Genomic DNA, 26,484 nt, shown 5'->3' with positions numbered 1-26,484 from the left:
AATGACGAGTTACACTTGAATGTCTCTATGGCTATGAATACTGCAACAATGAATAACTCAGTTGGTATTTCACGTGAACAGGAATGAATATCTCTAAAAATGACAGTTACATACGTTGGAGAGAAGAAAGTAGAGCAAGGAAGATATCTGCGAAGAAACCATGGGTAATAGAAGAAGTATTTCAGTTGACCAAAGAATGAAGGAAGTACGAAAATTTTTAGGGAATGTCAGAAATGCAGATATGCAAGTCACTAAGGAATGATATAATTAGGAAGTGTAGTTAACCTACGGTGAAAAGGCTACACGAAAAATTGCGAAGAAGTGATAAAAGAAACTATTGTCGGAACGACAGACTTACTATATAGAAAAGTCAAAACAGGCTTTAGTGAAATTAGAAGCAATGTTGGCAACATTAAGTGTGAAATCCGAATTCCACTGTTAAACAAAGAGGAAATAACGGGTAGCAACTGGAAAGGGTACACTGAAAGCCTCTGTGAGGGGTAACACCGGTCTGATAACGTGATAGAAAGAGAAACAAGAGTCGACAGGGAAGAAATGGAGGATCTTGTATAAGAATCAGTATTTAAGAGACCTTTGGAGAACTTATGATCAAATAAGACAGAAGGAAGTGAGAACATTCCATCGCATTTCTACAATCATTGAGGTAAGTGGCAACAGAACGATTATTCACGTTCTTTTGTAGAATGTGTGAGTCTGGCGATACACCATGTGACTTTCGCAAAAATATAGTCCACATAATCCCGGAGACTGAAAGAGCTGACAAATGCGAGAACTATCGCACAATCAGCTTAACAGTTCATGCAACTATTTTTCTGACAAGAATAGTATACCGAAGACTGGAACAGAAAATTGGGTATTAGATTAGGATGAGTGTGGCCGTAGGAAAGGTAAAGGCACCAGAGAGGCAGTTCTGATGTTGTGGTTGATAATGGAAGCAAGACAGCAGAAAAAGAAAAAGACGTTCATAGTATTTGTCAATCTCAAAAAACTTTCTGTAGTGTCTGATGGTGCAAGATGTTGGAAATCCTTAGAAGAAGATGGATAATGTACAGTATATACGAGAAAATAGTGATAATACACAATATGTACAAGAACCAAGAGGAACGGTAAGAGTGGTAGACCAAGAACGAAATGCAAGACTTAGACAGGAATGTAGTTTTCCTCCTGTGCTATTTAATCTATGCGTCGAATAAGAAGTGATGTAAAATAAAAGGAAGGTTCAAGAGTGGGATTAAAACTGAAGGTGAAAGTATATGTGTGTTAAGATTCGCCGATAACGTTATTATCCTTAGAGAAAAACCAAGTTAATGAGCAGGTGAGGGACGGAGAATGAAATTTTTCTTTTCTTGTGACGAACGGTCGGGGCTCTTTCCGATGTTATACTACACAATTTTCCTGAGCGCTGTGGTCACCATCATGAGTACAGGTCTTCATGAGACCTGAAGTTCGTCGTTATTGGGACAAGAAATAGAAATTTTCGCTCGTGAAATGTGGTTAGCTCAGCCGCACTTCATTGAAAGACAATTTCGTATCAAAACAACGTGTCGCTCTCAACATTGGTAAATCTGTGCTGGAAGGGTGGTCGTGATTGGTCATGCCCCCTAAGGAGACTTGGTTTAATGGCCTTCATACCAATGGTGAAAAAGTTTTGTGGTGAAATAGGGACAGAGAAACGGAACAGGCATAATATTGATTACGATACCCTCTCGTTGGATTTTCAGTCACTACCTTCGAAGGTTCCTCCTGGAGATCTGAGTCGTGCACGTGTCCAGGAATGTTATGCGAATTCTTCAGTTAGCATCCATACTTTTTGCGGATACCAGTTTTGTCATTTATGAAGTTCTTTCCCTCGTCTCCTGCGACCCCATGGTGATAACCGTTCTTGGTGCTTCCTCCTGTAAGAGTACTTCTATCACCACAAGCAAAATTCTAGACTAATTTCTGATATCACGTCACTATTTAGCACCTGAAGTATGTATTATCTAGCATTGACGTCAGCATTTTTCTGTTGTAAATATATATTTCAAAAACGTATCGGTTAAAAACATCTTATCATTTTGGCGTTGTAATTTCAGTATGTAACAAGCCATCCGAGTCACACATGCTCGTTGCTCATCTGACGACTTTCTGGCGTTACTGAATGAAAACTGCTGTTTAATGTGAGTTCCGTGTCTTTACCAAGATCTTATCACGGTTTTAAAAGTGACTTTTTTCACAGCGAACGCTAGTGAACTGAAGAGAGATTTTTACACTGACAGTTTTGAAATGAACCGTTTCTCGTCCCGCACAGCCGTTGCGCTGCGCACATGTCCCGTTTCGCAGCTGGGCGCGGTACGTTTTATTAAATATGGTGGCTGGCGTCGGGGACCTAGCGACACCGCTCGGGATGTCCGTTATTAAATTTCGGCGAACAGACGCTGCAGTGCAGCCACCTTGCGGCTATTGGCGTCAGAACCGCCGTTTATTGCATGTTGTGCGGATCGTTTGCATATTTTCCTACTCCCGTAAGTCGTAATTCGGCATGCGCGTGAGTGCGGGACACGTCGGCGGCGACGGCGACGACTGCGAATGCTGGCGCCACGTTTGTCGCACGGAAGAGGGCGACGCTTCTCTTTCCTTCCCTTGTCCTCCCTACCCCCGGTTCTACACTTGCACCACTATTCCAGCCTTGCTTCTGGCCTCCAGCACCTCCCCTGCGACAGAACACTTCCAGCTCCGCGCCAGACGGTTGGACGGGGTGCCAGGGATTGGCGCTTCGGGGGAAAGAAATTTTATTGCCACTGTATTGGATATTTCGTAGAGGGAAAAGTGTGATATTCAAGAGGAAGGAGGAGAGAGCTGGTATTAAAATGCGGATAGTGGATCGAAAGCATTGCCCTTCGGCTTGTGCGTTTGGAGGATGACATCTCATATAGCTAAATAAACAACGGCGTCTGGTGGTAGGTATGTGCAGAGAGAGACTGACTCAGTAACAGCGTATAGACAGAGACTTTTGTGGTGTGTATTAAAATACGTGACTATTTCAATAATTCCATACCATCTCGAATGTCAGTTTAGTATCACGAATATAGAGAGTGCCTTCCATTCCTCGGGAAGCGTTACCCATTACTTGAGCGTGTTATGGATGTCGTGTTAGTGAAAGAAATCACATTACCTGTGTGGCAGTAAAAAATGAGATGGTCGAACTGACCACATCTATGACCACAAGTAAATAGTTTGTCTTTACCTACATCTACATCTACATTTATACTCCGCAAGCCACCCAACGGTGTGTGGCGGAGGGCGCTTTACGCGCCACTGTCATTACCTCCCCTTCCTGTTCCAGTCGCGTATGGTTCGCGGGAAGAACGACTGTCTGAAAGACTCCGTGCGCGCTCTAATCTCTATAATTTTACATTCGTGATCTGCTCGGGAGGTATAAGTAGGGGGAAGCAATATATTCGATACCTCATCCAGAAACGCACCCTCTCGAAACCTGGCGAGCAAGCTACACCGCGATGCAGAGCGCCTCTCTAGCAGAGTCTGCCACTTAAGTTTGTTAAACATCTCCGTAACGCTATCACGGTTACCAAATAACCCTGTGACGAAACGCGCCGCTCTTCATTGGATCTTCTCTATCTCCTCCGTCAACCAGATCTGGTACGGATCCCACACTGATGAGCAATACTCAAGTATAGATCGAACTAGTGTTTTGTAAGCCACCTCCTTTGTTGATGGACTACATTTTCTAAGGATTCTCCCAATGAATCTCAACCTGGTACCCGCCTTACCAACAATTAATTATATATGATCATTCCACTTCAAATCGTTCCGCACGCGTACTCCCAGATATTTTACAGAAGTAACTGCTACCAGTGTTTGTTCCGCTATCATATAATCATACAATAAAGTATCCTTCTTTCTATGTATTCGCAATACATTACATTTGTCTATGTTAAGGGTCAGTTGCCACTCCCTGCACCAAGTGCCTATCCGCTGCAGATCTTCCTGCATTTCGCTACAATATTCTAATGCTGCAACTTCTCTGTATACTGCAGCATCATCCGCGAAAAGCCGCATGGAACTTGAAAAGCAATGGTGCCAGAACACTCCCCTGTGGCACACCAGAGGTTACTTTAACGTCTGTAGACGTCTCTCCGTTGATAACAACATGCTGTGTTCTGTTTGCTAAAAACTCTTCAATCAAGCCACACAGCTGGTCTGATATTCCGTAGGCTCTTACTTTGTTTATCAGGCGACAGTGCGGAACTGTATCGAACGCCTTCCGGAAGTCAAGAACTACCTGGGAGCCTGTATCTAATATTTTCTGGGTCTCATGAACAAATAAAGCGAGTTGGGTCTCACACGATCGCTGTTTCCGGAATCCATGTTGATTCCTACATAGTAGATTCTGAGTTTCCAAAAACGACATGATATTCGAGCAAAAAACATGTTTTAAAATTCTACAACAGATCGACGTCAGAGATATAGGTCTATAGTTTTGCGCATCTGCTCGACGACCATTCTTGAAGACTGGGACTACCTGTGCTATTTTTCAATAATTTGGAACCTTCCGTTCCTCTAGTGACTTGCGGTACACGGCTGTTAGAAGGGGGGCAAGTTCTTTCGCATACTCTGTGTAGAATCGAATTGGTATCCCGTCAGGTCCAGTGGACTTTCCTCTGTTGAGTGATTCCAGTTGCTGTTCTATTCCTTGGACACTTATTTCGATGTCAGCAATTTTTTCGTTTGTGCGAGGATTTAGAGAAGGAACTGCAGTGCGGTCTTCCTCTGTGAAACAGCTTTGGAAAAAGGTGTTTAGTATTTCAGCTTTACGCGTGTCATCCTCTGTTTCAATGCCATCTTCATCCCGGAGTGTCTGGATATGCTGTTTCGAGCCACTTACTGATTTAACGTAAGACCAGAACTTCCTAGGATTTTCTGTCAAGTCGGTACATAGAATTGTACTTTCGAATTCACTGAACGCTTCTCGCATAGCCCTTCTTACGCTAACTTTGACATCGTTTAGCTTCTGTTTGTCTGAGAGGTTTTGGCTGCGTTTAAACTTGGAGTGAAGCTCTCTTTGCTTTCGCAGTAGTTTCCTAACATTGTTGTTGTACCACGGTGGGTTTTTCCCGTCCCTCACAGTTTTACTCGGCACGTACCTGTCTAAAGCGCATTTTACGATTGCCTTGAACTTTTTCCATAAACGCTCAACATTGTCAGTGTCGGAACAGAAATTTTCGCTTTGATCTGTTAGGTAGCCTGAAATCTGCCTTCTATTACTCTTGCTAAACAGATAAACCTTCCTCCCTTTTTTTATATTCCTATTAGCTTCCATATTCAGGGATGCTGCAACGGCCTTATGATCACTGATTCCCTGTTCTGCACATATAGAGTCGAAAAGTTAGGTTCTGTTTGTTATCAGTAGGTCCAAGATGTTATCTCCACGAGTCGGTTCTCTGTTTAATTGCTCGAAGTAATTTTCGGATAGTGCACTCAGTATAAAGTCACTCGATGCTCTGTCCCTACCACTCGTCCTAAACAACTGAGTGTCCCAGTCTATATCTGGTAAATTGAAATCTCCACCTAAGACATGCTGAGAAAATTTATGTGAAATGTATTCCAAATTTTCTCTCAGTTGTTCTGCCACTAATGCTGCTGAGTCGGGAGGTCGGTAAAAGGAGCCAATTATTAACCTAGCTCGGTTGTTGAGTGTGACCTCCACAACTGTGCGGGTCTCTGCCCGGAAATGCGAAAGAACAAGCTCTCATCACACACTTGGGAAAGAGACGCCGCCTTGGACGGCCTTGCTGCCGCTGGTCTGCAGAAAGTGAGTGAATTTTACGGCACGCTAAATTTGCGCGAGACTTCAGAACTAACCCGTCAGTAATTTCCCACTATGAATCTGCTCTGTAAATTTCTTCATGTGGGGAACCACAGCCGTATATTTGGTAACGTCTATGTTGAAGTTTTCCGTTTCGAGTTGTTTTTCACATCTATTACATCTTGCACGACTGGCCCATTTCAGCATTACATATAATTTTCAAGTGCAGGTGGATTCAGATTAATTATTTGGGTCATATCTTGCTCAATTATTAACGACAATAATAACTAGTGAATCATCAAATTATCAACTACTGGCGCTCGTTCTGAGAGATGTAGCACTCACCCAATTATTTACTGATGTTTTCTTGCTTTTTATTATGTAAATACGTTACCTTCTAATGTCAGTACTCTGTTTGTAAGCCTTTGTGAATTAGAGTACCAAGCCTACAAACTGAGCTCCCTACCTTCTTCTCTTGTATGAATTCAAGTGACCTCACACTGGCCGCATCTCGACAGTTTACATCATAATTATTAGGAGTTTGTCCCGTATCCACGTAAGATTTTGGAGAGTAATTGGTGTTACAAAATCGAGATATTTTACATTACAGGCCTATAGATTTGTGGATTGATTTGGGGGAGGGGACCAAGCCGGCCGTGGTGGCGGAGCGGTTCTAGGCGCTACAGTCTGGAACCGCGCGACCGCTACGGTCGCAGGTTCAAATCCTGCCTCTGTCACGGATGTGTGTGATGTACTTTGGTTAGTTAAGTTAAGTAGTTCTAAGTTCTAGGGAAGTGATGACCTCAGAAGTTAAGTCCCATAGTGCTCAGAGCCATTTGAACCCTTTGAGGGGGCCAAACAACGAGGTCATCGGTCCCATGGAATAAGGGAAGGATGGTGAAGGAAATCGTCCTTGTCATTTCAAAGAAATCATCCCGACATTTAATTACTACCAAAAACAGTCTTGATCACAATTTATTGATTACAGTGACCGGTTTCGACCACTACTGTGGTCATCTTCAGACCAATGAATAAGAACCTCCTTCCCCATGTAATAGTTCTTACGCATTGGTCTGAAGATGAACTGGGAGTATGCCAGGGATCTTAAAGACAGTTGACGGTACCTCAAGTGGGGATTGTGAAAAGGGGCTTTTGTAAAATTATTTTGGTGATCCCTGGGGCCCAAGTACCTTTTGTATGCTTATTATGAGAGCCTCTTTGTGTTCTCCTTGATTACAGAAACTCTGTGTCCTTGATCAAGGTGTAGCGATTGTTAACACATAGGGAGAATTTTGGATTACCCGAAGTGTCGGGTGGAACTGAGTCCTGTCAGTTAGCCAATTCCGAGAAAATGCAAATTTTGGAAACAATTAAAGTTAAAATTCGGGTAGGTCATTTCAAGTGCAGGTTTCCATTGAGGAAGACCCACCTGATCTTATTCGTAAGGTGGGAGAGAGAAGAGATTCAATTTTGAGTTTTAACGCCAAAAGATTTTTAAATTCTGTAAAAATGTAGTGAATGGTTTTTTGGTGCGCTAGAAGTATGTAACTAATTAAGTGGACATGGATGTTGCCGTGTTTTGGACATTTGTCTTCCAAGCATAAGAATTTAGTGATATGCTCACTGACAGGTTACGTGAGATGAAAGAAGCACAGAATAATACAGAGCTCACTGTTAACGTTCTCGTAAGGCAGCCAGAATACAGGTTACCTCCAACCTGAAAGAAAGTGTTATGGGCCACGATTGTGGAAATGCTGCGTGAAGGAGTTGTTAGGCCATCTAATCCCCCGTACTCCTATATTCGCTGTTAACAAGTCGCAGAGTGAGGTGCGTCCTGTTGTCATCAGGTCCTTAACAAGAATGTTGTTGTTGTGGTCTTCAGTCCTGAGACTGGTTGGATGCAGCTCTCCATGCTACTCTATCCTGTGCAAGCTTCTTCATCTCCCAGTACCTACTGCAACCTACATCCTTCTGAATCGGCTTAATCGGATTAGTGTATTCATCTATTGGTCTCCCCCTACGATTTTTATCCTCCACGCTGCCCTCCAATACTAAATTGATGATCCCTTGATGCCTCAGAACATGTCCTACCAACCGATCCCTTCTTCTGGTCAAGTTGTGCCACAAACTTCTCTTCTCCCCAATCCTGTTCAATACTTCCTCATTAGTTATGTGATCTACCCATCTAATCTTCAGCATTCTTCTGTAGCACCACATTTCGAAAGCTTCTATTCTCTTCTTGTCCAAACTATTTACCGTCCATGTTTCACTTCCATACATGGCTACACTCCATACAAATACTTTCAGAAATGACTTCCTGACACTTAAATCTATACTCGATGTTAACAAAATTCTCTTGTTCAGAAACGCTTTCCTTGCCATTGCCAGTCTACATTTTATATCCTCTCTACTTCGACCATCATCAGTTTTTTGCTCCCCAAATAACAAAACTCCTTTACAACTTTAAGTGTCTCATTTCCTAATCTAATACCCTCAACATCACCCGACTTAATTCGACTACATTCCATTATCCTCGGTTTTCTTTTGTTGATGTTCATCTCATATCCTCCCTTCAAGACACCATCCATTCCATTCAACTGCTCTTCCAAGTCCTTTGCTGTCTCTGACAGAATTACAATGTCATCGGCGAACCTCAAAGCTTTTATTTCTTCTCCATGGATTTTAATACCTACTACGAATTTTTCTTTTGTTTCCTTTACTGCTTGCTCAATATACAGATTGAATAACATCGGGGAGAGGCTACAACCCTGTCTTACTCCCTTTCATGCTTCCCTTTCATCTCCCTCGACTCTTACAACTGCCATTTGGTTTCTGTACAAATTGTAAATAGCCTTTCGCTCCCTGTATTTTACTCCTGCCACCTTTAAAAATTGAAAGAGAGTATTCCAGTCAACATTGTCAAAAGCTTTCTCTAAGTCTACAAATGCTAGAAACGTAGGTTTGCCTTTCCTTAATCTTTCTTCTAAGATAAGTCGTAAGGTCAGTATTGCCTCACGTGTTCGAGTATTTCTACGGAATCCAAACTGATCTTCCCCGAGGTTGTCTTCTACTAGTTTTTCCATTCGTCTGTAAAGAATTCGTGTTAGTATTTTGCAGCTGTGGCTTATTAAACTGATTGTTCGGTAATTTTCACATCTGTCAACACCTGCTTTCTTTGGGATTGGAATTATTATATTCTTCTTGATGTCTGGGGGTATTTAGCCTGTTTCATACATCTTGCTCACCAGATGGTAGAGTTTTATCAGGACTGGCTCTCCCAAGGCCGTCAGTAGTTCCAATGGAATGTTGTCTACTCCGGGCGCCTTGTTTCGACTTTCAGTGCTCTGTCAAACTCTTCACGCAGTACCGTATCTCCCATTTCATCTTCATCTACATCCTCTTCCATTTCCATTATATTGTCCTCAAGTACATCGCCCTTGTATAGACCCTCTATGTACTCCTCCCACCTTTCTGCTTTCCCTTCTTTGCTTAGAACTGGGTTTCCATCTGAGCTCTTGATGTTCATACAAGTGTTTCTCTTATCTCCAAAGGTCTCTTTAATTTTCCTGTAGGCAGTATCTATCTTACCCCTAGTGAGATAAGCCTCTAAATCCTTACATTTGTCCTCTAGCCATGCCTGCTTAGCCATTTTGCACTTCCTGTCGATCTCATTTTTGAGACGTTTGTATTCTTTTTTGCGTGCTTCATTTACTGCATTTTTATATTTTCTCCTTTCACCAATGAAATTCAATATTGCTTCTGTTATCCAAGGATTTCTACTAGCCCTCATATTTATACCTACTTGATCCTCTGCTTGCTACACTACTTCATCCCTCAAAGCTACCCATTCTTCGTCTTCTGTATTTCTTTCCCCCATTCCTGTCAATTGTTCCCTTATGCTCTCCCTGAAAATCTGTACAGCCTCTGGTTCTTTCAATTTATCCAGGTCCCATTTCCTTAAATTCCCACCTTTTTGCAATTTCTTCAGTTTTAATCTACAGGTCAAACCAATAGATTGTGGTCAGAGTCCACATCTGCCCCTGGAAATGTCTTACAATTAAAAACCTGGTTCCAAAATCTCTGTCTTACCATTATATAATCTAACTGATATCTGTAGTTCTAAAATCCGTACTCCTTCCTGATTTACAATCGTGCTTCTCTTGGTTTTAGAGGAGAAAGGTTTTTACGATTTTTGATTCAAACCGGGCCTATTACCAAATCCCTCTAGCCATTGAATCCAAACCCGTCACGGCATTTGCAACTGATTGGCCACTTACGAGTGAAGTAGTTATTCTTTCGGACTCTCTACGGGGGCGGCAGTCGTATCAGCTGTCCTGGATATGGTGTTCCCTGATCTTAACTTTGAGTGTTTGTAACATTATCTTGGTTATTTAGTAACTTGTGGTTACCAAAGGCGGCATTTATTGTCAAACCTTCGAAGGTAATATTAGCTCAGCCTGAAATATCCTCCCTCGGCCAAATTGTTCGTGGGCAGGGGGTTAGGATCTATCAGAGTCGTGCTGAGGCGATCCATTCGTGTCCCACTCCTAAAAATGTCAAAGTGGTGGCTCGTTTTATAGGAATGGTCATTTATTTCCGAAAATTTGTGCCAAATGTTGCCAAACTAGCTGCACCACTAAACGATCTCTGAAATAAAGGAAAAAGTTCGAGTGGGTTCTTTAAAACAAGAGTCTTTTGAGGCCTTAAAGGTGCTTTAACCACCGCACCTGTGTTAGCTACGGACTATTTCACCAAGGAACTTAATAACCAAATAGACGCCTTCGTGTGGCTGGTCTTCTGCAGGAAGAAGTCTGGGAGGTACCCTACAGCCTATGCCTTACGTAGTCTATCGCCATTAGAGGCCAGATATTCAGTATATGAATTGGAGGCCCTGGTAGTCTTGTTCACCCTTGAAAAACTTTTTTGGAAACCGCTAACCAGGATCTCAGTTGGGTGTTGGCAAGGCCCATGAGAGTAGGGCAAGTTGCTAGATAGGCAATACGTATTTCTGCATTTCAGTTTAATCACAGATATATTCGTTGTTGTTGTGGTCTTCAGTCCTGAGACTGGTTCGATGCATCTCTCCATGCTACTCTATCCTGTGCAAGCTTCTTCATCTCCCAGTACCTACTGCAACCTACATCCTTCTGAATCGGCTTAATCGGATTAGTGTATTCATCTATTGGTCTCCCCCTACGATTTTTATCCTCAACGCTGCCCTCCAATACTAAATTGGTGATCCCTTGATGCCTCAGAACATGTCCTACCAACCGATCCCTTCTTCTAGTCAAGTTGTGCCACAAATTTCTCTTCTCCCCAATCCTATTCAATACCTCCTCATTAGTTATGTGATCTACCCATCTAATCTTCAGCATTCTTCTGTAGCACCACATTTCAAAAGCTTCATGGTACAGAAAATGTGGTGGCCGATGGCCTGAGCCGAATGTTAGATGAGGAATCGGAGGATCAACTGGTGATGTAGAAATTCTAGGTGAGATTACTCTGGAGGCCCTCATTAACCAGCACTGCGCCATGCTTAGTGGGCTTCCGCTTCTTTTTAGGAACATTGCCATGCATCAGAATGGAGACCCAGTGATAAGCGGAGTCAAAGAAAGGATATGGAAAGGAGAAAGCGTCAGGCCGCACTGCTTAAAGGGAAATGTATTATGTTGCATTGACCGTAGAAACTGAGGTGAGAAACTTGCTTTTCCTTTATCTTTGTTCTCATGAAACTGTGGTGGGTGGTCATTTGGGAGTGATCAAAATGCGCATACGGTTTGGAACACCTTTCTGTGGAAGGACACGGATAAACAAATCAAAGTGATCGTGTTAGGCTGTAGAACCTGTGGGATTAGTAAACAGGCCTTGAATACGTGACAAGGCCTTTTGCCGTCCAATGTTGCATCTGAACATATGGAATAATGGTTTGTTAATTTCGAGAGACATTTCCCACGATCCAGAGAAGGAAACCGGTATGTCTTGTTTTGTGGAGAAGCTTTTACGTGCTTCTGCTGGTTACTTCCCAATCGGTATAATAGCACACGATACAGGTTTCTGATAACGCTACATCCTTAAAACCGACCTCATTCGTTATTTTTACCCTATTATCCGACCCCTCCGAGGCAGAGCGGGTGAATCGCAATTTGATGGTGGCCTTGATCGCTTTCCATCATAGTGATCAAATCAGCTGCGATGGTTCCTTATCTGGGTTAGGGTACGCCTTCATTACCGCCATGCACGATGCCACACCAGCATGTTTGATTGCGTTCAAACCTAATTCGCCACTCGTGAATTTGCGGTCACTCAGTGATTTGCTTCTGGAAAGAATGGACGCTGCTCAGTTCCGCGCTAATTGGAAGCACGCCAGTATTAACTATATAGTAACCCATGGAAAGATTTACACTGAAGCACCAAAGAAACAGACATAGGCATATGCATTAAGATAAAGAGGTTTGTAACAGGCAGTATACGACGCTGCGGTCAGCAAAGCCTATTAAGACAACATGCATCTGGTGCAGTTGTTAGATCGGTTGCTGCTGCTACAGTTGCAGGTTATCAGGATTTATGTGAGTTTGAAAGTGGTGTTATAGTCGGTTCATGAGCGATGGGGCACAGTATCTCCGAGGTAGCGATAAAGTGGAGATTTTTACTTACGATCATATCACGAGTGTACTGTGAACATCCGGAATCCGGTAAAACATCAAATTACCGCCATCGTTGCGGCTGGTAAAAGATCCTACTAGAATGGGACCAACGACGAGGGAAGAGAATCATTCAACATGACAGAACTGCAATCCTTCCATAAATTATTGCAGATTTCATTGCTCGGTCAACAACAAGTGTCACAGTGCTAACCAATTAAGGAAACATCATCGACATGAACTTTCGAAGCCGAAGGCCCACTCATGTATCCTTGATAACTGTACGACACAAACCTTTACTCCTCGCGTGGGCCCGTCAGCACCGACACTGGACTGCTGATGATTAGGTACATATTTCCTGGTCGAACGAGTCCCGCTTCAAATTGCATCGAGTGGATAGACGATACTGGTATGGAGACCACTTCGTTAATCCATGGACCCTACATCTCTGCAGAGGACTGTTCAAGCTGGTGGAGTCTCTATAATTGTATGTAGCGAGTGCAGGTGGAGTGATGTGCGACCCCTGATACGTCTAGGTACGACTCTGGCCACCTGGATCTATCGATATTCATTGTTCATTCCGATGGACTTAGGGTAATTCCAGCATGACCATACGACACGCAACACGTGCAGAATTGCTAGAGAGTGGCTCCAGGAACACTCCGCTGAGTTTAATCACTGGTCACAAAACTCTCCAGACATGAACATTATTCAGTATATCTGGGACGCCTTGCAACGTGCTGCTCAGAATGGACCTCCACCTCGTCGTACTCTTACGAATTTATAGACCGCACTGCAAGACTCATTATGTCAGTTCCTTCCAGCACTACTTCAAACATTAATCTAGTCCATGCCACGCCGTGTTGCGGTAGGTGCAACAGCTTCTTTGGCTCTTTAGCGTAAGTCGTTATAATGCTGGAAGATCCCGCAGAGACAAGGGGATCAGGTGTGGGTGAATAACTTTGGGGTGATAACTCGTGCGGCAGATAAAATTATGGGAAAGCTTTTGCCCAAATTTGGGGGAGGGGGTTGCCTGAATTTCGCGCTTCCTATCCCCAGTCACCTCGCTGGTCAGGAACTCCCAAACTAGGAGGACTGTTAGAACCCATATATCTCAAACTCTATGTGAAGGAGGATGCACCAAAATAAGGTTTACTTCTGCTGATGTAACTAGAACTAAGACTGTTCATTGCCCAGCGTAATAGCTGGATGGAGTGCCTTGCCCCAGTCGTTCAGGCCACCATGTTGCGTTTCCCTGTTGAAGATAACACTTGTAATTTAGAGGCTAAGATAAACTGTTTTCTCGCTACTTACTGTTGTAATATAGAGCTCAGAATTGTGTTTAATACGCAAGTGCGTGTTTCAATTAGAATCCGCTCTCCGTGGTCTTCAGTTTCACCGGGCAGGATGTGGCGACTGTAACCCGTCAAGAGATGCGGTGACTAGAATTTCCGCGCCGCCTCGTAGGAACTTGCTTTAACGTGACACCGGGAGCGGTGCAAATATGGCACCCTCTGCTGTCAGCGCGTCCTTGCCGGCCACATCGCGACCTCTCCTGTGATGCAGCGGTCTGTCTGCAAGGATCGACGAGTCTGGTCGCCTCCCTGCAGCAGGCCGCTCGCCGCACCGCCGTGTTAATATTTTGGTCGGTAGCGGTGTCAGTGCCGCTGCCATAGCACTTTGTTTTGAATGTGTTTAAGATACACTTTCTGCTGGTATTGGGAACCTGTTGAACGCTGATGAAAGACTTAGACGATGTCCTTTAGTGGAAGCTGGGTCTGGTTATTGTAACGGTGCCATTTAACGCAAGCATATTTGTTGTTGTGCTAAACGCACGTAGTGTGTTCCGCTTGGGTACTGACATTTTGTTGCAGTCTTGTTCATGAATAGAGTGTGGAATTGTTCGTTATTTGAAGTGGTGTATTTACAAAATCATTTATCTGTGCACTAGTTGGGGCGTTCAACTTATTCAGTTATACTTTCCAACTAACTTATGACATTGGAACCAGCTTTTTGAAATTTTGTGTCATTACTTGTTTTCATTACTATTTATTGAGTCAAGGAGTATACTAACGATTTCCCCTACTGATGATTTTGGGACTTTAAAATCTTGGATGTATCTACAATTGTAATAAATAGAAGTTCTTCAAAAGAATGTTACACTCACTTCCACCTAGCCCTTCCACTCACTATTTCTGTTACAATTATTAATCACTTCAAAGGGCCTTATTTGTCACGTTTACCAATTTTCAATCGAACGGTGATAATGACGATTGCCAAACAATATTTCTCGCACATAACTCACTTGCGGTATCCTGTCTTACTTAAAACTTTATGTGCATCAGTTAAAGTCTGTTTTAGTAGAGAAAACGGGGAACACTCGTGCTAAATCAAAAGATATATGCAAATGTCAGTGGCTACACTGTAATTATATCTGCAAACATCGCTGGGTGAACACAATTGCGTTCCACTGTTTCGTCCATACAAAAGTTGCATTTAATTTAATAATACATCGATTCTGTTAGACCTTCAACGTAAATGTAAACTATAAAAGTACGCGTTGAAGGAAGTTTATGAATGGAAGGAAGAGAGTTTAGGAGAGGTAATTAGAGACAGAGTACCAGCTCCTATAGGACACGAATGGAAGGGGGAGAAAATTGGCCATGTTGTATCCGAACCGTCCAGACACGTTCCTCGGAAGGAAATTAGTTATAACAAGAATGATGCTGTGGCATGAAGGACTACTAGTTAACGACTTGACTATGTTAAGGCAGATGCATATCTGCCTTACTGCGGTGAAACGACTAGCAAGGTCACTTTTCCATAGATCTGGGTGCAGACCAGGTTTCTGGTCTACGCGGAAGATACTGTAAACGTATTCAAACCATCCTACGTGAGTACTGTGATTTGGGCAGGACAGAATATCGAGTGGTTGCAGACGGATTGCTGTTTGGGCTAGAACAAATCTTCAAGGAATTTCTACGAAACGATAATCTGAAATGGTTTTCGGTTGTCATCGGTACTGGCAAAGCAATTTGAAGAACTTCGTTACCAACATGGGTACGAGACCATGCAATTCCCTTCTCTGTTTAAAGAGATATATAATGTAAATAAAAAAATTAGCAGGATATTTACAATTGAAGTAACTGGTTGGCGTACAATGAAACCGCTCAAGAGAAGTACTTCTTTACAAACGAAATTTTTGGTGCACCAAATTTTAATTGGTAAGCCCGTCTGGTCAGTACCTTTCCTTGCTCCATTCTCCATCCTATCAACTCTGGTTATGCCCTTCATGAATTACTTATTGGGGTTACCACTTGTGGAAAACCAAAGTAATCTTGCTATCTAATAAGGGTACTAACAAGCGCCTTCTATTTGTTTTTATTTTATAGTTATTTTTGTTAATTGTCTTCAGTTACGGTGGTAAGAAAGAGATACCTAGACCCTCGCAAGCTGCGGTGAATAATAAATCGGCTATGATCGAAAATACAAAACGCGAACCCCATCCTGCAAGAAGGAGAAACTCCGAAAATCTTGTGCAAGGGATAGATTAGATAATTATTCTCATTTTGTGTAAATTAACACTCACAGCACTATCTCACAAAATACCATTTCTCCCTCCAGATGCAACCATCCGCTCACATCCGCGCCTCCATGTTGCCGCGATCTCTGGCCTTAAAGTCAAATCTGCGTAACATGAGAAAGGAAATGATTGCTTTTATATCTTCCGTAACATATACAAGATGACGGTAAGTAGGTTAACATTTGCAGCTTCAGTATTTCACGAGATAATAATGGGAAAGAGGTACTAATAGAAATACGTGCTTGAAATGACAGGGAGTTTGGTTCAAACCAGAAAGAAGTGCTCAAAATGACAAACGGATAACGTTTCATATTAGACAGAAGCAATTATTACCATAACAATTAGTTTTCAGCAAAGACGATGTTCTCCAAAATAAGCGCCCAACATATCAGCCGTCATTCATCAACAGTACCTGTATCCATGGGACAAAAATGTGAACAGCACTGTACAGCACATCAGTAAATATGGTGAGAAATTGCTGTCGGATATTATCTTTAGCATCCATAATGAGGTCGGACGATCGCGGTAGTCCAGCGACTTTAGGTATCACCACAACTAATAATCACGTGGTTTGAGGTCTGTGGACATGGGCTAGCAAAAGATGACGGTAGTGGCGGCTTAGCACGCGAGCTGCGACAAATGACGTGCGCAAGAGATCTTCCACATGTGTAGCAATATGGAGTTAAGCGCCATCGTACATAAAAGTCGTAGCTTCCAGCAGGTGTTTGTCAGGGATGATGCGATGCTGTAACACGTCGGTGTACCTCACACCCGTAACGCTGGAAGTTTGCACAACAGCACCTTGCATTTCCTCGAAGAAAAAGGATCTGACTACTACTGATGTGCCAAATCCACACCATGTAATTTGCTTTCACTGACATGTTGCAGTCCGGCACCATCTGTTGGTCGCTTTTTGCATTCGTCTTCTGTTTCAATAAAGCCTGATGTCATTTCAGGCATGTGTGTCAAATTCTACCTCTCTGCCTACGTTATTCCGTGAATTTCTGCATTTCAAATGTAAACAAATTTTTGGGTCACGCTGTGCACCTAATTTCGCCAAGTAGCGGGATCAGTAGCCGAGGGTTAGACTCTCTCACTAGTAATCTCAGCATCCTGCGTCCCTTTTTAGAACTATCAGAAACGATGCCTGAAGAATCCGGAATAAGATTTTATCATTGTTCTGTCAAAATCCTTGTCAGAGGGGTTGAAGAAGCGGACGTAGCATAATGAATATTTGTTTCCCTCGATACTGAAAACTGTCGCTAAAATGACAAAGAATTGATCAACAGCATAAAGTTACCGTGGAAACCACCGTATTAAAGACAAACCCTGTGTATGAGCAGTACTTACGACTTGTAATTGAAAATTAGTCATGAAGATGTCTCCACTGGGAAAAGATTCCAGATTACTCTCCCACTCTGATTTCTGAGGGGCTGCCATAGGAGAAGTAACAACGATGAAAATATTTAATAACCAACAAAAGGGTAACGCATTACGAAACGGAACGTGGAATAGTATCAACAGTTAGTGCGATGTAGGGAATACAGAAAATGTAGAAAGGCAAATGCAGAGATTGAGTCTAGACATAGTGGTGATCAGTTAAATGAAATGGAAAGAATAGGATTTCATGTTAGTTGAATATAGCGTAATATGAGCAACAGGAGAATATGGTGTAATTGAACTCGCTATGCATAGAAATGTACGATAGAGAGTGAGTTGCTGCAAATAGCAAAACACCAAAAGCCATTTTTCATGCACAGACACCGACGTCATGAAGATGAAGAGATAGCGATAGGGTCAATTCAGCACGTAAACAGATATTATGATCTAATAAACGTGGAGAATTTGATCGTGAAGTAGTAGCGGTGCATCAGACGAAAGAGCTACAGAAGAACATGAGCTCAGCAGCAGGAATGAGAAAAGAGAAAAATTGAGTTCTGCAATAAATTTCACCTATCAGTAGCGAATACGCTGTTCACAAATTCCAAGAGGATGAGGTATACGTGGAAAAGATCTGGAGATTAAGCTTCTCCAAAAGGATTTCATCAGGGTCTGTCAGAAATCCCAAGGAGCGGACATACACTCCGTTCACGGTAAAGAGTAGGCTGAAGTTTAAGAGACTCGTCCGTTGGAATCAAATGTGAAAAGAAGCGGTACATTCAAGTACTGAGGAGTGGTGAGATACGCTTAAGTTTGAAGTAGTCTGAGGCTGTAGATACTGCAATAACGAATAATATAGCAAGCAGCTTGGCTAAATACGAATGAATGACTTTAAAAAGGGCAATCATAGAAGATGGACAGGCAAATATAGGTACAACGACAATAGCAGCAAAGAAACCATGATTAACAGAAGAAATAATTCAGCTGATCGACAAAAGAAGGAATTACTAAAATTTCTACTGAAATTCAGAAATAGGTAATTTAAGTCTTTACGAATGGAATAAATAGAAAATGCAAGGACGCCAAGTCGAAATGGCTGTAAGGATAATGCGAAGAAGTCGGAAAAGAAATTCTCGTCTGCACGACTTATTTAGTATATAGAAAAGAGAAAGCCAATTTATGTAAAATTAAAAGCAAGAGCGTCAACATGAGTACCGCAGTGAGAGCTCTAGTGTTACACGCTGAGGAGAGAGCTGTTAGGTAGGATGAGTGCATTGAAGACATTCCCGAGGAGGACAGGACTGAACTTCGTCATAGTTCATTTGTAGAGTTAGAGTTTAAGAGAGTTTTCGATATGAAGTAATATTCCTTGGAAATTTCTGAAGTAATTATATTAATTGGCAACCAAGCTGTATAGAATCTGTTTGGCTGGAAACCTGCCGTCAGACTTTCACAAAATATATCATCCACACACACCGTAAGATATCGAGGGTGGATAAGTGTGCGATCTGTGGCGCAGTAGATTTAACGGCTGGTGCGCCCAACTTCCTGAAAAGAATAATATATAGAATATCGGCAAAGAACATTGAGAATCTGTTAGATGACGAACAGTTAAGCATCGGAAATGTAAGGACACAAGATCGAAAATTATGACTTTGTGACTGGTAATGGAAACACAATTTAAAAACTATAAGTAATTAGTCGACCAAAAAAACATGGTCGATCATTTAAAATGGTGCAAGATGTTCAAAATTAAGAAATAGGAATAACACACAATGTATAAAATAACCAAACATCAAGAATAAGAACGGAAGTCCGACTGCGAAGTTCAAACACTAAAATAGGTGTAAGACAAGGTCGTTGACTTCCAGCCTCACTTTTCAAACAGTACGTCAAAGAAGCAATGATGGAAGTTAAAAATAATTTTAAGGGGAGGGGTGATTAAAATACAAGGTGAAAGGATACCATTGAGAAGTTTTGATGATGACGTTGCTACAGTTAGTAGAAGAGAAGAGCTCTATTGAATGGAATGAATTGTCTAATTAGTGCAGAATGTGGACTGAGAGTATACCGAATGTAGTCAATGGTGATGAGGAGTAGTATGAATGAGTTTAGCGGCAAATTTTACATGAAAATTACGGACTGCTAAGTACACAAAGTAAACGAGTTCTGCTAGCTTCGAAGCAAAATAACACATACCGGTCGAAGCAAGGACAAAATGAAAAGCAGATTAACACAGGCAAAGGATGCATTCTGGGCCAAGAGAAACCTTCATGAACCGAAATCGGCCTCAATTTGCAGACGGCATTTCTGAGACAGTACGTTTCGAGCACAGCGTTGGCTGGTTGTAAAACTGCACAGACTTGCGAAATTCGGAAGAGAGGAGAATAGAAGTATTTGAGATGTGGCGCTACAGACTAACGTTGAAAATTAGGTGGACAGAAGAGGTAAGAAAAGAGAAGTTTCTCCGCAGAATCTGCGAAGGAAGCAATGTGTGGAAAACACTGACAAGGAAAAGGCACAGGATCATCTGACTGTTCTAAGACATAAGGGAATAGCCTCCACGGTACTAGACAAAGGTGTAGAGAGACATGATAAACCAAAGAAGTCATTGAGGACATAGGGCGCAAGTGCTGCTATAAGATGAAGAGGTTGGACTCGGAGTCGATTACGGCGACCTGTGTCGAACCCTCAGATGACTGATGACTCTGTAATAAACGCAATACGAGTATGAGAAATGAGACAGGCGGAATTAAGAATTCGCCACAAAAATTTCCTTTATTTCAGGTTTGGCCCAATAGTTTACACTATTGGAGAGTTGGTAATTCATGGGAACTAAAGTGTGGCGGTCGTATCTTGCTATGAACTTGTGTTTTAGGTAAATAGATATTGAACACTCCTCCTATTACTAATTTTCCATTCTCATCTGTTACGTGTAATGTAGCTGAGATATCAATTTTTCTATCGCCGAACTAAATTTTAGAATCACGATTAATGCTTCCGATCTACGGAAGTTATCCAAAACGAATTTTAAAATCAGTGTTAAACAGACACTCTAAAATTCATATTGTGAGTTAACGGTCTGCAAGGGAGCTAAGATTATAGTGGCGCTGAAAAACAGAAAGCATATCTACGTTGGACGTTGATACAGAAATAAGCATAACAATATCACGTTGAATACATGGTATTACGCGGAGAAGTGCTTATTTAACACGGGCATTACTATGTTTGCGGTTCATGAAACAGTGATGCAGGGAAAATGTGAAACTTAAGTGAGGAAGTCGACGACAGGGTAGGATTAAAAAAATCAAAAAAAAATCATTCTACGAAAATGTAGAGCGCACATTTATATTTCGTAAGATACAGTGTTTTGCTGGCTCCTAGCACTTTCTGTTGTGCGAATGCTCACCATAGCAATTGCTTTTATGAGTACTGTACAACACCATAGTAAGTTACCATTAAACACTCTATGTAAACAGACTATGTAAAGGAACAGACTATGTGAAAATTAGTTTCAAACGTCTCATAGCTTTGCAAATGTTTTAATGTGTCAAGTTTTTGACGTTAAACATGTAAGTGGGAGAAAGTTTAGAAAATGTCTGAAATAATGCTTTACTTTTGTTGCATGTCGCTAAATGCTCTCATTCCGAAATACTTGAGTCAATGTAGTCTGAATCATTTGCGCCCCATGTGAAATAAAACAAGTTGTTCACGCATCTAGATATTTACGATACCATATCTCCAGAACTCCGTGTCGTACAATGAAATAATTTTGCAGTTACATTCATTGATATACACTGAAGAGCCAAAGACACTGGTACACCTGCCTGATAACATGTAGCGACCACCATGCACGCAGAAGCGGTGAACCACGACGTAGCATGGACTCGACTAATGTCTAAAGTACTGCTGGAGGGAACTGACACTACGAATCCTGCAGGCCTGTCCATAAATCCATAAGCGTACGAGGGGGTCTTCTTAACAGCACGTTGCAAGGATTCCCAGATATGCTCAATAGTGTCATGTCTTGGGAGTTTGGTGGCCAGCGCAAGTGTTTAAACTGAGAAGAGCGTTCCTGGAGCCCTTCTGTAGCAATTTTGAAAGTGTTGGGTGTCGCATTGTCCTGCTGTAATTGCCCAAGTCCTACATAATGCACAATGGACACGAACGGATGCAGGTGATCAGACAAGACGCATACTTACGAGACAGCTGTCAGAGTCGTATCTAGAGGTATCAGGGGTCCCGTATCACTCCAACTGCATACGCCCCACACCATTACAGAGCCTCCACCAGCTTCAACAGTCCCCTGCTGACCTGCAGGAGGGTCCATGGATTAATGAGGTTGTGTCCCCATCCGCTACATACAATATCAAACGAGACTCGTCCGACCAGGCAACATGTTTCTAGTCGTCATCAGTCCAACGTCGGTGTTGACGGCCCCAGGCGAGGCGTAAAGCTTTGTGTCGTGCAGTCATCAAGGGTGGACGAGTGGGCCTTTGGCTCGGAAAGCCCATATCAATGATGTTTCGTTGAATGGTTTGCACGCTGACAATTATTTATGCCCCAGCATTGAAACCTGCAGCATTTTGCGGAAGGGTTGCACTTCTGTCACGTTGAACCATTCTCTTCAGTCGTCGTTTGTCCCGTTTTTGCAGTATCTTTTTGCGGCCACAGCGATGTCGGAAATTTGTTGTTTTACCAGATTCCTGATATTCACACACACTCGTGAAATGGTCGTACGGGATAATCCCCACTTCATCGCTACCTCGTAGATATTGTGTCCCATCGCTCGTGCCCCTAATATAACACCACGTTCAAACTCACTTAAATATTGAAAAACCGGCATTCTAGCAACCGTAACCGATGTAACAAAAGCGCCAGACACGTACGTCTTGCAAAGGCGTTGCAGACCGCAGCGCCGTAATCTGCCTTTTTACATATCTCTGTATTGAATAGGCATGCCTACACCAGTTTCTTGGACGCCTCAATGTATGTAGATACTGTTTGCAAAGAGTGTTCCGAACAGAGATCGTCGTGAAGTAGTAATAAATAAGAACGTCATGCCTGACGTTGAAGTTTTACTGCACGCCATTTTATACGGAAGCTAATTTTTCAAGCTTTTAAACATCATATCTCTTGCAGCGTGTGTCGTTTCATGATATTTTTTTGCAGCTACGTTCAGTGGCACATGCGGGCACTGTCTGCAAACTGTGTTGCAGTAGAGTCGGTAGTAAACAAGTATGTAACCAAAACATGTATGATACTGAATTTTACTCCATGAACAGCTGAAATATATTAAGCGATGATTTTTCTTCCTTTCATCATTTGGCGAGGGGTTACAGTGACAAGAAGTTTCGTAAATCTTTGAAAAAATGCGTAAAGTTTGTTGAAAGTGACCAAGTCCTCTTATTCTCAGACGTCGGCTGAGTAAATACCGGGAATTTTGGGCACAGCCAGTTACGTTGCCACAAGACAAACAAAGAGTTTCTGTCTGTAATACTTGTTTTACTGTGTCGAAGTTTTAGTATAAGATTATACTTCTTAATGAGCAGATTAAGACAGTATTTTAAATCTTCTAAATTCGTCCAGTAATCACGCGAAGAATTGAAAATCAAATTTCAGTTGATACTGGAAGTCGCTAGACAGGCTATCTTCAACTGGTATGAAAGGACGATTGATTGAACCGGTTATGGCTCAACATAAAACTAATTTAAAATTCAAACAAATTTAAAATTCATTCGTACTCTTTCTTTAAAAATTTTTTTTTAAAAATCAAGCGATATCTGCTTCCACGTGTACATTATTGGTATTGCTTACGAAACGAAAGTACTTTTTGCTGCCATATTAGAATTCCAACATCAAAACACTTGAAAAACTGTTTCATAAAGTGTTTTAACTTTGTACTACTGTTTCTCGAAGCGACTTCCAGTGCACATGTTAGATATAGTCACCCTATGTCTGAGTCGTCTGATCCACATATCATTTCTGCATTCCACGACACTGAAAAATTTTGGCTACTTAAAAGTCTTAGGAAGTTGAGCATGGGCTCATTGCAGTTAGCTATTATTTCTTTTCCATTTTGGTACATACACACAGAACGTCACTCAGTCAACAGAATACTTTCAGTACAAAAAATATTGTTGTTTCAGTGCTTTCTACGACTTCTTGAGTGCCACATCAAAGTAGTCGTGATCCTGCACTAACACTGGAACCTATTTTAAGCCAATACGATTTTAGTGTGTCACAGATCGCATGCAGTCCTTCGATACAGACGAAAAATACGTCAGATTACAAACGACGTCGATTCCCCACTATCTCCGCTCTCTTCTCTGTAAGATATAATGTTACCGAGAATGTTCTCTATCCTGCAACAAAACATGACAATATTTAACCGTCGTAAAATTTTATTTTGCCTTGTGCGAGCACGTATCGCGCCAACAAAATTTCATGTTTTCTCTTCCGAGGACCTTATCAGAACTTTTTCTGCCGATCTAGCCCGCAAATACTGGTGCTTCCTGTAATTTGGAGGTATCTGAAATTCTTTATCTAGCTAACAATGAATTCATGTCACAATTCTTGCAGGTCGTCTGTAGACAGGTAAGTGCTAAACGAACACCAGATTCTTTCGTTTTCATGGAAACAACAAATTTCAAAATAAGTCGATTTATTGATGACAAAAACCAGACGTTCCTAAAATGTTTTAGTGTGGAGCAATATGAAATTTTGACAACGGATAATCCTACTATTTTCTATCTAAATATTCACGCCTCATATACGGCGTAATGTTTAATTTAATTAATAATTTAGGTACTAGGATACTAAAATTCTCGATAAGAGATTTCATTTTCACAAACTATAGAGCATTATAACTAATCAGATGTTAACACCCAGAACTAAGAACACTTTTCTTACAATAACCACAAGGTTACGGACCGAATGAGGGGATGATATAATGTTTTCAATTGTTTATACCGATTGTAAATTAAATTTACGATAGTTTCTTAAGTACAACCACCTTAAAATTACGAATTCCTTCTTTCTTCGTTGCTGTGACACCTGTACATTTATACTGTAGGCAAAGTTTCGTTTAATAATCTCCGTATTATCGAAACATGTTATAGAAACAGATAGATACCAGGCGATAACATCTATTCTGACGTCTATTTAATGGCATTAAAATAATCGCTCTTCAAATGACAAAATAAGACTAGCTCACAACATGGTTATCAAAACCAGAGAAGCCCAATGAGTGAGGATAGAGGTATTACACATTTGTATCAAATTAATCATGCAATCTCTTAAATTAATTTCAAGTAACGTGGAAACGCGGACAGGAGAATTGTGTTTGTGGGGAACTGTTCATGAAATTATGGGAATGTATAGAAAAACGTCTAAAATCAAAGGATCGTTAAAATTATGTCTGGTACAGAAAATATAGGATAAAGACTCTGTGCCTAATCAAGATACTCCTAAAAAAGACGAAATTTATGCGATTATTTAGCAATGAGAGCAAAACTAATGGTACAAAAAATATCAGCCGTGGGAATCAGAACCTCCATATCAGGATATATTAATATGCAACATGACACATTGAGTAAGAATAAAAACAAACCGAAGAAATGAACAGAACTTTGTGGAGCACCACAGTGAAAGCGAAAAGCAGCATGACAAACCATAGAAGATTTAGAAGATGCCGACTTGGCCCTCAGGGTTGACTTCTGAAGAGTTAATGTTATATCGTGGTGAAAATCCCATAAAGTCCACTATGAGACCTCTTTTTTATGAGGAGATATAGACTGAAACATGAGAACAATAACGGAATTTATAGTTCAGACTCCAGCTACAAATTATATTGTAGAATGTCATCTAAAAGAAAGCTATAATAAAGATCGTAACCATTTAAGAACGTATATTATTCGTATTAGGAAAATTATATATGAGGAAACGTCTTTCTGAGTTAACAATTGTGGTTTATTTAGCAGAAATAGATTCTTCCCTTCATCAACACCACCACAACAACGTCGTCAGTAAAAGCTAGCGAGAGCAGAACTCACACAAACTTCTGCAAACAATGGCGTTTTGAAATACAAACTGAAATCAAGTGTCACTTTAAAAGCATGTCGATGGAAATTGGTACACGACGAACTTCCTTCCCAGACGCTACCAAATTGTTCTTTTAGTATTCAAATGTCTATAGTGTCTGTTGATTAAAGTTTCATCTTTGTGTGAGCTTAGTTTCAGCATTACCTGTACAGTAGACAGCCATTTCTATAGATTATTAGTTCCAATCCTGTCGGAGTCTATTACTACTGACAGAGATTAGATGACAGCCATTACACCGAACAAAGTTTGTGGCCAAGTTAAAGTTGGATTGTAAATAACTAACAATCCTCTTTTAAAGTAACAAGTGATTTATGATATGAGTAGTTACATTTTCTATATATTTCACTATACGAAGGCGTCATTGTGGAGTTTGGTTAGGGTTAATTATAACAATATTTTCTTTTGTTGGGGTCGGTCTCCATCACTGCACACCTAAGTCATGCGCAAAGTTCATTCAGTTTTACACTTTTGTTTCCATTGTGATCGTAACTGTAGTTCTACGATCACATCTGTAAGTTGGGTATGGGCCGGCAACCTAACAAATCTTTCAGTAATAATAGTTACCAATCGCCGACCTTTCGATAATACCAATTCTGTTTCAAGGAAATCTGGAGGTTGTTGCCTTTTCGAGATCCAAGAAATTGTCGTTTTGCACAAATTTCATCGCCTTAACACACAGAAACTGGTCTTAGAAGTTGGATGTTTACATGACAATATTCGAAATGAGAGGAATACTTTTATAATTTATTAATGACAACGAGTGATAACCACTGCCACCTCACTGACAGCGAAAGAAATAAATGAAAACAGGAAATAGTCTCGTGTGTTCTTCATGAAATAAATAATATTTCAGAATGAAGCCTTTATTTCAAAGTAATAATACGTTGGCAGACAGTTAGTGGTACCACTTTTTTATTCGTGACAGTGAAACCTGACATTTTAACATGAAA

Source organism: Schistocerca cancellata, chromosome 5 (assembly GCF_023864275.1).
Source record: "Schistocerca cancellata isolate TAMUIC-IGC-003103 chromosome 5, iqSchCanc2.1, whole genome shotgun sequence".
Classification (NCBI taxonomy): domain Eukaryota; kingdom Metazoa; phylum Arthropoda; class Insecta; order Orthoptera; family Acrididae; genus Schistocerca; species Schistocerca cancellata.
Note: the sequence above shows the minus strand (reverse complement) of the source record.